Source organism: Suricata suricatta, chromosome 2 (assembly GCF_006229205.1).
Source record: "Suricata suricatta isolate VVHF042 chromosome 2, meerkat_22Aug2017_6uvM2_HiC, whole genome shotgun sequence".
Lineage (NCBI taxonomy): Eukaryota > Metazoa > Chordata > Mammalia > Carnivora > Herpestidae > Suricata > Suricata suricatta.
In genome coordinates this window covers 174981212-174997802 of record NC_043701.1, presented here as the reverse complement: position 1 = coordinate 174997802, position 16591 = coordinate 174981212, and positions in this window count along the sequence as shown.

Sequence of the window (16591 nt, the reverse complement as noted above, 5' to 3'; positions counted from 1 at the left end):
TTTTGTGACCTAAAATCTGCCCATGAGTGGGCTAAGGCAGGTGGCACACAACGCAAACTGTTCCTCCCTACTACAAAGGGAATTCTGCTCCCAAAGGGATCATTGGGTCAGGGAATGTTTCCATGACTTACATCCCAAGCTCTACAACCCTCAAGTGCTTCAGGATCCAACTAGGATTCCAAGGAATCCCCTCCTCTCCAGGCTGAATCCGACCTCTCTTTGGGAATAAGTAGGGGAAAGGTAAGCTTGTTTTTATTAAGGATGCAGGATATTCATTCCATCGAATGACTAGACCATGACTCATTTAACTAGTTGTTCATGGATGAACATATTTATCATTGCCAATCTTGTCCTGTAACAAATGAAACAATGATTTTTTTAAGAGTTAATGAGGCAATTTGACAATAAACTATTTAAAATAAAATAAATAAAAAAGAATAAAAGGTCAGTAAGATGGCTGAAAAAAAATAGTTAATGAGGGCCGCCTGGGTGGCTCAGTCGGTTAAGTGTCCGGCTTCAGCTCAGGTCATGATCTCACGGTTCATGGGTTCGAGTCCTGCGTTGGGCTCTGTGCTGACAGCTCGTTGGGCTCTGTGCTGACAGCTCAGAGCCTGGAGCCTGCTTCAGATTCTGTATCACCATCTCTCTCTGACCCTTCACTGCTAGCACTGTCTCTCTCTGTCTCAAAAATAAATAAAAAACATTTAAAAAAAGAGTTAATGAATATATTTTGTCTTCTACCTTTTAAACTTGAAATGAAATTCACTTTTGTGTGTGTTCCGTTCTATGAGTTTAGACAAAGGTATATCCTTGTATAACCTCGAGCACAGCCAAGATATAGCATCATTCCATCACCCCTGATGTTGTTAACATTCATTTTTTTCTTCCCTAAAAAAAAATTTGTGTTTCTGAAACATTAAACAGAATTAACACATGGTCCAGCAGTTCCCATCCTCCCATATATACCAGAGAGGGAGAAGACACACTTGCACATAAATGTTCACAGCAGCACAATCACAGTAGACAAAAAATGGAAACAACTCAAATGTCCACCAGCAGAGGCATGGATAAGCGGATTGTGGTGTATCCATAGAGTTATTAAATTATGATTTTATTTAATCATAAAAAGTAATGAAGTACATGGATACAGGTGGATAAACCTCAAAACCATTTTGCTAAGTAAAAGAAGCCAGATGCGAAAAGATAGTGTCTTATTCCATTCATATGACATTTCCAGAAAATTCATAGGGACAGAACTATAGATTGGTGGTTGTCAGGGGCTAGGCTAGAGGGAATAGGAAAGCTGCCTCATGGGGACTGGGCTTCATCTTGGGGTGATGAAAACGTTTGGGAACTAAATAAAAAGGGTTGTTCCCCAACACTGTGAATGTACTAAATGCCACCAAACTGTTCACTTTTGACGGCGCCCGGTGGCTCATTGGTTGAGCGACCAGCTCTTGATTTCAGCTTGGGTCATGATCTCACCGCTGGTGGGTTCCAGCCCCACATCAGGCTCTGCACTGACAACGGAGACCCTGCCTGGGGATTCTCTCTCTCCTTCTCTCTCTGCACCTCCCCCCCCTGCATGTGCGTACACTCTTGCTCTCTTTCAAACATTTTTAAAAATTAAAAAACATAATGATTAATTTTGGGGGCACCTGCCTAGCTCAGTCAGTGGCATATACGACTCTTGATCTCATGGTTGCAAGCTCAACCCCTGCAATGGGTGTAAAGATTGTTTAAAAATTAAAAAAATTTAGAAAAAAGAATAATTTTGGGGCACCTGGCTTACTTGGTCAGTGGACCCTGCAACTCTTGGTTTCAGGGTTGTGAGTTCAAGCCCCACATTGGGTGTAAAGAGTAATTAAAAAATTAAAAAATCTTTAAAAATAAATAAAATGATTACTTTTATTTCATTAAGGTGAATTTTACCTGAATAAAAAAAAATGTTTAGGGATGCCTGAGTGGCTCAGTCAGTTAGGTATCTGACTTCAGCTCAGGTCATGATCTCACAGCTTGTGAGTTTGAGCCCCGCATCAGGCTCTGTGCTGACAGCTCGGAGCTGGAGCCTGCTTCCAATTCTGTGTCTCCCTCTCTCTCTCTCTCTGCCTCTCTGCTTCTCATGATCTGTCTCTCTCTGTCTCTCTGCCTCTCTTGCAAATATAAATAAACATGAAAAAATGTTTAAATGTTAATTCCAAGGATAGGTGAATACTTGGAGCAAAGCAGGTGATGAACGATATTAATGTGCTGAATAACACGGTACAAACTACCTGGAAAGTAGGTAGATAATATTAGTCCCATTTTAAGTATAAGGAAATTACAGCCCAGAGTAATAAAAGACCCCTAACCAGAAAGTTGCAGGGTTGGGACTCCAAGACCAGTCCCTGATTCTGTATGCAGCAATGCTCCATTCTACTGCCTGGTTTTCTTGAATGATACAAAAATTGCAGCATTTCTACTGAGCCCCAGCAGTCTTGCAGGAGTCGGGGGGAAGAGATGAACAGAAGGGAGAGGCAGAGGAGAGGAGAAAGAAATAACACATAGAAGACTTAGGTCAGCAAGTTGACCCACTCGGGGGTCGAAGAGAGGACAGCAGGCAAACAGATGGCTTTGCACGGCACGGGCTGGGACTCCTCTGAAGGAAAAAGCCGCATTAAGCCCCCCCATTAGGAAACTGCCCCACTGACTGACGTGGGGGTCATTGCTCCGTAAGCTCCCCTCCCCCTCCCACGACCCTCAAAACCCCCACTTCTCTCTGAGATATGTCAGCTGTCCCACTTGAGGGGGAACCAAAGACAGGACAAAACTGAACAGCGTCTCCTGTCCCACCTCTGCTGAGCCTGTCACCCTCTGGCCCCAGCATCTCAAACCCTCGGGAAAATGAAAAGCAGGTTCTCCGTGCACCTGACTGGGGACCCCTCACCCAAGCAGCCTTAACAGAGCTGAGAGTAGAGCGCATAATAAGGCTTTGAACCCGGAAAGGTGTGCCGTATGGGCGACATGCTTTATGACCTGGCGCCAGCTTTTTTGAAATGCCATGATGAAAAGGAGTCACAAACTCTTTGAGCAAACAGTAAATACTTTCGTTGTGTTGTTGTTGTGGAAAGGATGGAGGAACAAATTCATTTGAGAGGGAAGAAGGCTCTTTTATTTGGCGAGAACACTTTGAGGGGCTTTTAGTTGTTTGAACTGAAGCCAGCTTCCTACTCTGGAATGGAGAAGTCTGGAAGAGTGAGGATTTGACTGTGCTGTGTCATACTCTAAAGGGATATCCTCACAGAGGGGCGGCTCGTCGCTGGGGATCATTCTCTTTCTGGGGAAGCCCAGAGTGGGGAGAGGGGCGCAGGAGGGCAGAGATGAGGGAAGAGACGCAAGCTCTATGATGCTCCATATAGGAGCAGATCCCTGCTATGGGAGGGAAGGAGGGATATTACCAAGGAGGAAAACGGTCCCTAATGTGTCCCTATGGAGCTAGGAAGATGATAGGATTATGAACAGGAGGTTTTACAGTCCTGCTTTATCTTTGCCTTTGTCTGCATTGTAATTCCCACCTGTTATCCCCACACCTTCATTAAAAAATTTTTTTCTAATGTTTTGTTTATTTTAGAGAGAGAGAGAGCGTGAGAAGGGGAAGGTCACAGAGAGAGGGATACAGAATCCGAAGCAGGCTCCAGGCTCTGAGCTGTCAGCACAGAGCCCGATGCGGAGGTCAAACCCACAAACCAAGAGATCATGACCTGAGCCAAAGCCAGATGCTCAACCGACTGAGCCACCCAGGCCTGCCTCCCTGCCCCGCCCCCCCCCCACACCTTCATTTTAAAACAATCACTTGTCTTAGCTGGCACTAGGGAATTGAGAGAAAGCCATGTGACCACACTGAGATCCAGAGCTATGTGAAAGAAGACTGGCAGCAGCCCAAAGAAACTTCTGGAACAAGTGCAAAAAGGGAGCTGAGAAGCCCAGTGCAGTCGTCTGCCCTGGGGCAGTTGCCTGAGGTGAAGAACATGCCTAGGATCAATATGGACAAAATGAAAGATTCTTTAGGGCTCTGGAGAGGCCCAGGAATGGAAACCGGTAAAAGGCTGGACCCCTTGCTAATCTAGGTTAATAGGACTCTGGTGGTGGGAATTTGGGGTGCCAACGTTGATGCCATTTTTGCCCAGCCTGTCAGAGCAGAATCTAATGAACACATATGCTGTCATCATTCGATCATTTGTTATTGCCTTCCTTTGACATTCACTGAGTGATGATTAGGCAGAACGCCTCGTTAGGTGCCGTGGGAGATCACAGAGATGAGTGAGGCATGCAAGTCCTGTGTCTACACAGCTTTTAGGTTCTTGGTACCAACCAGTCACACATTCAAGAAACCAGAGTGGGAGACACATCGATGTGAGAAGCAGAGGTTGCTGAAAGAGGAAGGTTTTAGACTGTTTGGATCCAGTGTTGGCAAAACCTAAAAGCCAGCACATTTACTGATTGTGGAGGGAGTGTAAACTAGCACAGCCTTTCTGGAAGGCAATTTGGCAAAACATACCAAAAATCATAAATACACACAGAACACTTAGTCATAGTAGTTTCATGGGTGGAAATATACCCTAAAGATACAGATAAGAATGTGTAAAGGGCGCCTGGGTGGCTCAGTTGGTTAAGCGTCCAATTTCGGCTCAGGTCATGATCTCATGGTTCGTGGGTTCGAGACCCATGTGGAGCTCTGTGCAGACAGCTTAGAGGCTGGAGCCTGCTTCGGATTCTGTGTCTCCCTCTTCTGCCCCTCCCTCACTCACACACACACTCTCTCTCTCAAAAATAAAATAAAATGAAATAAAATAAATAAAACGTTTTAAAAAAAGAATGTGTGCAAAGATTGCCTACAAGGATGGATAAAGAGCATAATAAAGAGAGAAATTTGAAACAGCACAAACTTCCACCAATAGCAGATTGGTTAAGTAAACTCTGGAGCAACAGCACCTCAGTGGTATTCCTGTCAATGAGGGTCAACCCAATCTTGTGAGGAAATACCAGACAAGCAAACTGAGGGATGTTCTACCAAAGAGCCACTCAACACTGTGATGGTCAAGGAAGATAAGGAAAGAGTGAGGAGCTGTGCCAGATTAAAGGAAACTTAAAAGATCAGAAAACCAAATGCAAGGTGTGATTTGGGATTGGATCATGGAGGGGCGGGGAAGATTGTGTGGCTAGCTGTAAAGGACATTTTTAGGACAATTGATGAAACTGACTATGGTCTGGGGATCAGGCAGTAGTGTGTTGTTAATATCCTTGATTTTGATCATTGTAACATGGTTATTATGAAAGAGAACGTCCTTGTTCTTACGAAATACATTCAAGCGATTAGGGGCTTCAAAAAAGTGAAGTGAAAGGTCATTCAATCTGCAAACTAAGATAGCCATAAAAAATGATTAAGACACAAAACATGATTCAAAAAATGGCTCAAGGCAATGGGAGGAGGTTTGTGATCAAACACACAGGATTTATCGCCAAAAGAATTATGTTGATGATAGCTGCCCAAGGCATTTAGGAGAAATAGGTGTCAGCTGAAGAGGTCAGAAGGGCCTGTGTATGTGAGTTTTTAGCCAGGTCTTCAACCAGACTCATCTAAAGGGGCTAGGAGCCTGCCATGTGCCAGGCACTGTGCTAGGTGCTCAGGACAGAGTAATGAACGAGATAGGAGTGGTCCTTGCCCTTATCGGGCTTCTGTTCCAGGGGAATGCTGAACAAATACCCAGCAAACAAACACATAAAGTATTTGTAAATGTAAGTTTCTCAACAAAGGATACAAACAAGGGCCAAGAGAGAATAACACGCAGTCTTTTGTAAAAAAAAAAAAATTTTTTTTAATGTTTATTTTTGAGAGACAGAGTGTGAGCAGAGGAGGGGCAGAGAGAGAAGGAGACACAGATTCAGAAGCAGGCTCCAGGCTCCAAGCTGTCAGCACAGAGCCCCATGCAGGGCTCAAACTCATCCACTGTAAAATCATGATCTGAGCTGAATTCAGACACTCACCTGACTGAGCCACCCAGGCTCCCCAACACACACAGTCTTTAAGGAAGTCCTCTTGGTGAGGATGACAGCTAAGCTGTGACCTAAATAAGGAGAAGGAGCTCGCCAGATGTGAGCGGAGAGCATTCCCACCAAACAGCCCATCCTGCGCTGGACAGAATGGGGTGCGGGGTGGCTGTTGGCAAAGCAGGAATAGACCAATATGGCTGAAGCAGGAACTAGGGTAGGAGGAGCCTAGTGTGTGTTCTGAAAGGAGGCAGAGGCTCAGACTGCGTAGGGCCTTGTACGAATTGGGGTTTTACTCCAACGCACCGGGGAGCCATCGGGGATTTCTAAGTAGGAGATTAAATAACCTGCTTGGTGTTTGAAGAGCCACTGTTGCCGCTGAATGAAGAATAAATGGGAAGGCAGAGAGATGGGTTAGGAGACCTCAGGGAAGGGGAGAGGGAGATGAGAAAGTCAGTCCTCAGGCCTAGCCGGCTGTAGCGTCTCCAAACCACGTTCCACTTAGCGTTACAGAGAGAAGCCGATGGGGCTAAGAAGGGTGGCATGCATCCTCTGCTTTCAACCTGGTTCCCGTGAGCAGCACTCCTGGCCCAGAGCGGATCCAGAATAACTATTTCTGCCTAAATCCCATCACCAGTCTGGGGAGGGCATTTTGTGTTGTGATTTTTATAGTGCTGCGTCCTAGTTTGGGTTCCCTAGACCCAGAGTCGAGGATTCCAATGTAAGTGGCTTCTGTGGGAGGGGCTGGAAAGGCAGGTGAGGGAACCACCCGGGGAAGGTGTGTTAAGTCACTTCCGTGGTGACTAGAACTTAATCCGTGCGGACGCTCGGGGACACAAGCTCAGCTCACCCACCCCAGAGGCAGGGGAGCTGGGGTGCTTCTACAGCGACTCCGTTCACCCGGCCACGGCAGGCGGGCTGCCAGGAAGGGGGGCTAAGTCTCTCTCATTTCTGCCTTCCTGGGGGGATGGGCGCAAGCCCTTCCCCAGTTCTGAAGAAAGCCTTCAGCACGGAGATACTAGTGTTGGTAGTTGGAAACCTCTGGAGCCCAGAGAAGTGACAGGGTCTGAGGGACTCCAGGGACACACAATGGAGTGGCCTGGACTCTGGGTTGTGTTTTCTTTCACTTTTGAAATAGAGCACAGATAGATGATGGATGTGACTGAGCCTCGCTGAGCCCCAGGAGACCTTGAGACGCTAGGAGAGAATTCCAGGGAGAAAGGATGGTGGCTTGGACTGAGAAGGTGGCCATGGAGGTAGAGAGAAATCGGTGTACAATTTGAGTGCTGGTTGGGGGTGAGGAAGGCAGCAAGGAATAGATTTGAGGAGAGAAAACAGGAGTTTGGTTCTGTATTTGTTAAGTATTCGGGGTGTAAGGAACATCCAAGGGGAGATGTTGGCAGGCAGGACTGGAGGTGCAGCTCCGCAAAGGGGGTGGGTGTGGGGCGCCTGGGTGGCTCAGTCAGTTAAGCGTCTGATTCTTGGTTTCAGCTTAGGTCATGATCTCACAATTTGTGAGTTCGAGCCCCATATCGGGCTCTGACTGACAGCGCAGAGCCTGCTTGGGATTCTCTCTCCCTCTCTCTCTCTCTCTGCCCCTTCCCTGATCACTTGTGCACTCTCTCTCTCTCAAAATAAATAAACTTAAAAAAAAAATAAATAAATAAATCAGGGTGCCTGGGTGACTCAGTTGGTTAAGTGTCTATCTCTTGGTTTCAGCCCAGGTCATGATCTCATGGTTCATGAGTTTGAACCCCATGGAGGGCTCCACACGCTGACAGTGTAGAGCCTGCTTGGAATTCTCTCTCTCTCCACCCCTTTCTTGCTTGTGTACTCCCTCTCTCTCTCTCTCTCAAAATAAATAAATAAATTTTTAAATTAATAACTAAAGGATAAAAAGGGGAGGGGCCCCTTGGTGGCTCAGTCGGTTAAGCATCCAACTGTAGTTCAGGTCATGATCTCACGGCTCAGTGAGTTCAAGTCCCGTGTCAGGCTCTGGAGCCTGCTTCAGATTCCCTTTTTCTCTCTCTCTAAAAAATAAATAAACATTTAAAAAGCGGGGGGTGGAATGAGTGGCCAGGGGTTAGGCGGGAAGGAAGGAAGAACTGAGGGAGCACAGAGGATGTTTGGGGAAGTAAAATTATTCCACGTTAATGGAAATGTATCCTTACATATTTGTCCAGACCCATGGGAGGTATGACACCAAGAACGCACCTCAGCGTAAACTACAGACTTTGGTGATGACCTGTCCACGCAGCTTCATGTCCCGCAACAAACGCACCACCCTGGTGTGGGCTATCGGTGGCGGGAGGCTGTGCGGGGTGCGCTCAGGGAGTCGACGAGTACTCTCTGAAAGTTCACTCTGTGTTGCTGTGAACCTAAAACTTCTCTAGAAGATAAAATCTTTTTTTCCAAAGTTGGGGGGAGGGATAGGTTAAGGAGAAGAAACAAAGACAGGAGGGGAGAGGTTTCAGAAGAAAGCAAAGGTGTGCCAGGGGCTGGGCAGCGGAGGCACCGGCACAGGGCCAGCAAACAGGAACTAACCACAGGCCTACTGGTTTCAGGCACCCCCTTCCTGCAGCTTCCTGGGAGGTGGGTGTTCTTAGATGGAGACCCGCAGACTCTGAAAGGTGAAATAACCCAAGGGGGTTTAAACTGAGGACAACAGGCTCCCTCTATCACTCTGCCACCTGCCACACAGAGGCCAATCTGGAACAGCATGCTGCAGGGGGCTGCGGGGGGCTAAGACTCAAAGAAGAAGCCTTTGCTAGGAGCTATGTCTCTGCTTTGAGGCTTCATCTCCCCTGAACCCAAGAGAGAGTTGAATGTGGGGCTCCTTGTCGATGAAAAAAGGAGGGAAAAAAAGAATGGCTTTTGCCATAGAGGAAGAACTAAGCAAAACCCAGAGTAATGCTGGCCGTCTCTAACTGTAGCCCCAGCTCCCAGAATGTGACTTGTGGTTCCAGGGGGGTATTTTCCTAATCATCATCAAAAATAGCATATATCTTTTCACTTGCCTTTCCCTCAAAGACGTCCAAAAATTCTCCCAAACTCAGAAGGGAGGAATTTAGTTATTTTCTACTCTTTTGGTAATGTGCACAAGGTCAGTTTGTCTTTTTCCTTTAAGGAGAACAATTTGTGTCCTTGTTGTGACAGTGAGAAAAAGCTGAAGAAAAAAGATGTTTTTTCCAAAACAAGTGTGGAAAGAACATTTGGGCCACCAAGTCGGCCACTGCTTATTCATTCATTTGACAAACTTTTTTTTTTCTTTTATAGTTTATTGTCAAGATGGTTTCCATGTAACACCCAGTGCTCTTCCCGACAAGTGCCCTCCCCGATGCCCATCACCCCCTTCTCCTCTCCCCCTCCCCCATCAGCCCTCAGTTTGTTCTCAGTGTTTAAGAGGGAGGTTTGCCTCCCTTCCTCTCCCCAACTATTTTCCCCCTTCCCCTCCCCCATAGTCCTCTGCTAAGTTTCTCCTGTTCCATTTATGCGTGAAAGCATATGGTATCTGTCCTTCTCTGCCTGACTTATTTCACTTAGCATGACACCCTCGAGTTCCATCCACATTGCTACAAATGGCTGGATTTCATTCTTTCTCATTGCCATGTAGTATTCCATTGTATAGATAAACCACATCTTCTTGATCCATTCTTCAGTTGATGGACATTTAGGCTCTTTCCATGATTTGCCTATTGCTGACAGTGCTGCTATGAACATTGGGGTACATGTGTCCCTATGCGTCAGCACTTTTCTACCCCTTGGGTAAATTCCTAGCCATGCTATTGCTGGGTCATAGGGGAGTTCTACTGTTAATTTTTTGAGGAACCTCCACACTGTTTTCCAGAGCAGTGATACCAGTTTACATTCTCAGCAAGACAGACTTTTTTTTGAGCGGTTGCTATGAGCCAGGCACTCTATCCCCAAGAAGTTCACAGTATGGTTAAGACCCACCCAAGGCAACAGAAAATGACACGGTGATGCGACTGAAGCGAGGAGAACGAGAAAGGCACGTGCACAGTGCTTTCTAGGCACGTGGAAGACGGATGGGAGGGGTGGGCAGGGAAGGCTTGGCGGGGCAGGGAAGGCTTGGCGGGACAGTGCCCATACGGTGATTAGACACTAGTCATGGTTACGTTTTCGTGGAATGAAGGCTCTCACTGTCGCAGGGAGGTCTCTGGCTGCAGCCTGGGGCGGGCTGAAGGCCACTCACCTCGCAGTTCGGAACGGACCATTGGAAGGCTCTTGCATTAAATTCTGGGCCTCTGGGCCTGAGATTCTAGGGCATTTCATTTCATTTTAGGATAAGAGAAATCAGGCTTTAGACAGATCAGCAGACCAGGAGACCTGCATGTCCGCTGGAGGGTTCTTGGTTCTAAAGGTCCCCGAGCCAATGAATCCCTGTGTAACCTGAGGAAATCTCCTCAACCACAGGCAGCTGCCTCAGCTTCCTGTTTGGAAAAGAAGTGATAAGCAGTAAGACTTCCTCTCCTATGGCCAAAGGACTTGAAAATCGGGCTGCTGTGTTGGGCCTCTGGTTGGTGTGAGGAAACAATAATGCTTTGTGGAGCGTGCTTAAAATGCCAGTGTGAAGAATGACGTTGGAATGACTGAGATTTTTGGAGATAAAAATTACAAAATGTCCTAGCCTGATTTACACTGAGGAAAAAGGCAAAAAGCCACCTAAGGCAATACTTTCCAAAGATGAAAATTAAACCATATATTAAAAACATAACAAATGTAGATACACACACACAAATGAAGACACAGTTAACACAGTAGAAATTAATGCCTTCCATCTGACAAAGAGTACTTTCAAAATTCTACCAAGCTATTGGATACCCAACAAGTAAAATAGAAATCTGCGTCAATCCTAGATATGGTCAAGATTTCTTTCTAATCAGAGCTAAGACTCTTCTCAGGTAGATGGGGGGCCTTATTCCTTAGAGTTAGAGTTAAAAGAAAAAAAATCTAGGTTTTTTTGAGACACTGGGAGATCAGAGCTTATGCGAAAGCCTCATTCTTCATTCCTGAATGAAAGAAGGGAGAGGAACTTCATGACTTTGAGAAAAATAAAATATGTTCAAAGTCCGTGCCCGCTGTTTGGAAATGCAGCATGTCCGCTCGTGGGCAAAATGATAACTGACGTCTATTCAACCCAACTCCATGCCAAGTACTCCCCTCAACATTCTGTATGCATTGTCTCTCTCTCTGCACAGTTAATGATTTAAGGCCAATGTGGTGGTTATTCTCATTTTACAGATGCAGAAACTGAGGTATAGAAAGGTTAAGCAACTGATCTAGTCACAAGGGATGCTTGATGCCCAACACACAAACCCACCCTCTAAGACAAATGACAGAAGAACTTGATCCCAAGTTCTGGTGACTCCAGAGCCTGTGTCATTAACCATTGGAGCGGTGGGTTTTCAAATGGAGATGATTTTGTCCCCCGGGGGGATATCTGGCAATGTCTGAAGACATTTTTGATTGTCACATCTAAGTGGGTGCCTTTCTCTCACAAGCTCTGCAGGAAGACAGGAGCAGAAGAGCCTAGAAAAGGGGAAAAAAGGCTGAGAGAAAGGAAAGGAAAGAAGCAAGGCAAGGCAAGGCAAGGCAGAGAATAGAGTGGATAACACCAGGCAATTCTCCACACTGTGAACATCAACTTCAAGGGTAGAACCAACTAGAATTGCTCAGACAGAAAAACAGAGAGTACAGAACACATAAAGGAGAGCCCATCAGTCTCAGCAGCAGAGTATTTGGGGACATTTCACTGAAGGACAGATGGCCAATACTCCCCCAGGATCTGATTCAGACCACCTTTTTACAAGCATTTCCTAGTAAGCCTCATTAAGCATTTTATGTTTCAACAAATACTGCGGAGGACAGCATTGTGTTAAAAAGGGTTTCTGCAGTCAGCTCTTGGAGTTTAAATCCTGGCTCCTTCTCTTTCCACTCGTGAGAAGTTGGGCAAATTACTAAACCTCCCTAAGCCTCAGTATCCCCACCTAATGAAATGAGGATGGTGAATTAAAAACAGTACCAATCTTATAGGGTTGTGTGAAGATCATAGAAACCACTGTGTTCAGCCAGATCTTGGCGCTGTAAGTTCTCAGTAAATGTTGGTAGACACTGATAAAAAACCAAAAGGACAGGGGTGCCTGGGTGGCTCAGTTGGTTAAATGTCTGGCTGTGGCTCAGGTCATGATCTCACGGTTCATGGGTTCGAGCCCCACATCGGGCTCTGTGCTGACAGCTAGCTCAGAGCCTGGAGCCTGCTTCAGATTCTGTGTCTCCCTCTCTCTCTGACCCTCCCCTGCTTGCACTCTTTCTGTCTTTCAAAAATAAATTTTAAAAAACATTAAAAATTTAAAAAAAACCAAAGGGACAAAGGTCACCATTTTTTTTTTTGAGATTGAGGGCACAAGTGGGCAAACCCTAATCCCAATCCCATGAGGAGCAGATAGATAGATGTAGGTATTTCTATATATAGATATATATATAGAGAGAGAGAGAGGGAGGGAGAAGGAGAGAGAAAGAGGGAGAGAGAGAGAGAATGAGAGAGAAGCAGGGCTCATCCAAAGCAGGACCTGAGCTCACCTGACGGGGGACTTGAACTCACAAACTGTGAGATTGTGACCTAAGCCGAAGCCAGATGCTTAGTGACTGAGCCACCCAGGAACCCCTATCTGCTATCCTTCTCCCATTCCTCCCTCAAGGACAGAATCTATCTATTCTAATAACACTTTTTTCCTCTGTGAGACCCTTCTTGAGCTTTCTTTCTCTAAACTCTCATAGCACTTTGCCTGGATTCTTTCATTTAAAATAACAAACACTTCTAATACTCACTATGTACCTGTTGAGTGTGTTAAGTGCTTTAAAATTTAACTCGCTTATTTCTCACAATAATCGTTGGGGAAGGTATTAATATCACTCCCATTTTACAGATGGAAGAACAGTCAGTGTTAGGTAACTTGTACAGGAGAGTTAACACTAAATGGCAGAGTTGGGTTTGAACCCTAGGTGTACACTCTGAACCAGTATTCCTCTTTCATGCCCCTTAAAATGATGGATCTTGGATTTTGGTTTCTTTTTTTTTTTAATGTTTATTTATTTTTGAGAGAGAGACACAGACTATGAGCTGGGAAGAGGCAGAGAGAAAGGGAGACACAGAATCCCAAGCAGGCTCTAGGCTCTGAGCTGACAGCACCGAGCCCACATGGGGCCCAAACCCACAAACCGTGAGATCATGACCAGAGCTGAAGCCAGACGCTTAACTGACTGAGCCACCAGGCTAATTGCTAATTGATGCAAAGTCATCAAACATAGTAGGTCTACCTGGGACCTAAGTAGGAAAGGAAATGCAGTATTCCCAAAGGCTAAAATGGCCTGGGGGCAGGGAGAATGCTGGAACCACACTCAGATGAATGGCATCTGGAGGAGGACCAGTGAAAGGGACCGGAGGTAATGTTATCTTTAAGCCCCAACAGGCCCCACCCAAAGAGATAGTCCTAACTAAAGCTTCTACATTTTAAAACTGAAACCAAGATGAATAAGCCTAATCATGGGGGAACTCCACTCTGCTCTGTTGTTTTGTTTGCATCGCAGTGAAGTTTAGTTATGAACCAAACTGCCCAAGTGTGGAAACTAAACTCTATGTGCATAAAATAGGAGAGAGACATGTCCTTCCAGAGGCTGGAGAAAAGGAGAGGTGGACATCACAGAACCCCGGTTCTAAGGAACATGGGAAGAGAATGCCACCGCTTGCTTTGTCTTTACCTCCTCACCCCCCTCACCTTTGCCAGCTCGCATACTGGCTGGTCAGGTGTGAGGATGTTCTGGGTTCTGGTCCCACCTCTGCTTCCAAGCAGCTGCGGACTTTGGGAGGGTCTCTCCATCTCTAAAAGTCTGTTTTCATGCCTACAAGACCAGTGCTCTAACCTCTGAGCTACGGGGCCTGTTTTTACAGTATCTACAAAATCATGGGGCTAGGCCATAGCGTCATTTCTGTATTTGTTGTTAGTTCCTATTTCATCTTCTTCTTTTTCTAGATTGAGGTAGGGGTGCCTGGGTGGCTCTGTCTGTAAAGCTTCAGTCTGACCTCGGCTCAGGTCATGGTCTCACCGGTTTGTGAGTTAGAGCCCCAGGTCGGCTCTGTGCTGACAGTGGAGAGCCTGCTTGGGATTCATTCTCTCTCTCTCTCTCTCTCTCTCTCTTTCTCTCTCTCTCTCTCTCTCTCTCTCTCTCTCGCCGCACCTCGCCCTCCGACTTCCATGCTCATGCTCTCACTAAATAAATAAACTTAAATAAATTGAGGTAAAATTCACATGATATAGAATTAACCATTTTATTTTTTTAATGTTTTATTTATTCTTTGAGAGAGAGAGAGAGAGAGAGAGAGAGAGAGAGAGAGAGAGAGAGAGAGAGAGAGACAGTGCAAGCAAAGGAGGGACAGAGAGAGAGGGACAGACAGAATCTGAAGACAGGCTCCAGGCTCTGAGCTAGCTATAAGCACAGAGCCTGACGTGGGGCTCAAACCCACGAACCGTGAGATCGTGACCTGAGCTGAAATTGGAAGCCTAACCGACTGAGTCACCCAGGCGCCCCTAGAATTAACCAATTTAAAGTATACAATCCAGTGATACTAAAAACATTCACTACATTGTGCAATCACGTCTATGTAGTTCCAAAACATTTCATCACCCCAAAAGAAAATCCTGTTCTCCCTTTGTCTCCTCCCAGCACTTGGCAATTGCCAATTTGCTTTCAGTTTCTATGGGTTTACTTGTTTTACATATTTCATATGAAAGGAATCCTACATCTGGCCTTTTGGATCTGGCCTCTTTTACTCAGCGTAACGCTTTTTTGAGCTCATCCATATTACAGTAGGTATCAATCCTTCATTCCTTTGTGTGGATGAATAAGATCCCGTTACAGACTACAGTATGACTTTGAGCTCCAACAGTTCGGTCCCTTTCCTTTCCTTTTCAACCATCTGTTCATAAACACATTATGAGCACCGATGAAAGAGAAGGCAGGTACCAAGGGGAAATACTTGGGGGCACCTGTATCAGTCAGTTAAGCATCCAACTCTTGGTTTTGGCTCAGGTCATATCTCATGGTTCATGGGTTCGAACCCCACATTGGGCTGTGTTGGCAGCATGGAGCTTGCTTGAGATTCTCTCTCTCCCTCTCTCTCTCTGCCCCTCCCCTGCTCACTCTATCTCTGTCTCTCTCAAAATAGATAAGTACACATTTTTTTAAAATAAGGGGAAATGGTTGAGAAATTTGTAGCCCCTTGCTTCTTTTATATATATATATTTAAATTGGAGTATGACATTTATGTTTTCTTAAATGTTTTATTTATTTTCGATACAGAGAGAGACAAAGCATAGAGGGGGAGGGGCAGAGAGAGAAGGAGACACAGAACTGGAAGCAGGCTCCAGGCTCTGAGCTAGCTGTCAGCACAGAGCCTGACACAGGGCTCGAACCCATGAACGTGAGATCTGACCTGAGCCGAAGTCAGAGGCTTAACCAACTGAGCCACCCAGGCGCCCCGGAATATGACATTTAAAAGTGCCCATTAAAAGTACCCAAGTGTACAGCTCCATGAATGCTTACAAAGTAAATACAACTATTAACTTTAAGCTGGGTCAACAGAGAATATATTAGTCACACCTCATTCTGGTCCTCCCATTGCCCTCCCCCAATTCTCTTTTTCTCAAGGTACCACCATTCTGACTTCAAACTCTATACCTTAGTTTTTTCCTGTTTTTGAACTTCATGTAAAGGGAACCACAGCTTGTCAATTTTTTTTACATCTGGCTTCTCTCACTCACTACTATGTTTGCTGTCCAGTGTTGATAATGTCACTGTCTACTTATCCATTCTGCGCTTCATGGACACTTGTGTAGCTTCATCTCCGTGCCGTTTAATAATGTTGGTAGGAACATTCTAGCCTATGTGTTTTGATAAACTGATGTTCACACATCTTTTGGGCGTATGCCTAGGACTGAAATTATTTGAGTCATACATTCAGCTTTACTAACTACTGACACAGAATTTTCCAAAATGGTCAGACCATTTTTGATTCTCATCTCTTGCTTCTAAGATAGTCCTTTCCAAACCTTGGGGCTGGGACCCGCTCCTGCGGTAGTGTTGTATAAAAGGCTTTATGTGAGGAGCAAACTAAATAACATCAAGTTACAAGGTGAGAAAATTACTGCCCATTTCATGCTCTTTCAGTCCTTCCTATTACATAAAGAGAATCCCATGCGATGCCAGGATGTTGCTAGCCACCTCTCTGTATCTGTTTTTACAAAAAGTCTCAGACTCTCAGCAGGCAACTGTATCTACTTGATACTTAGTAACATTTTATTTTAATGTATTTATTTTAATTACTTTCTACTTATAGCAAGTGATCAAATTTTCTCACTTCAGTTGTTTAACATTTACTTTCAAATAAATTCATTTAAGGGGTACCTGGGTGGCTCAGCTGGTTAAGCATCTGACGCTTGACCTCAGCTCAGGTCCTGATCACACTGTCATGAGTTCAAGCCCCATG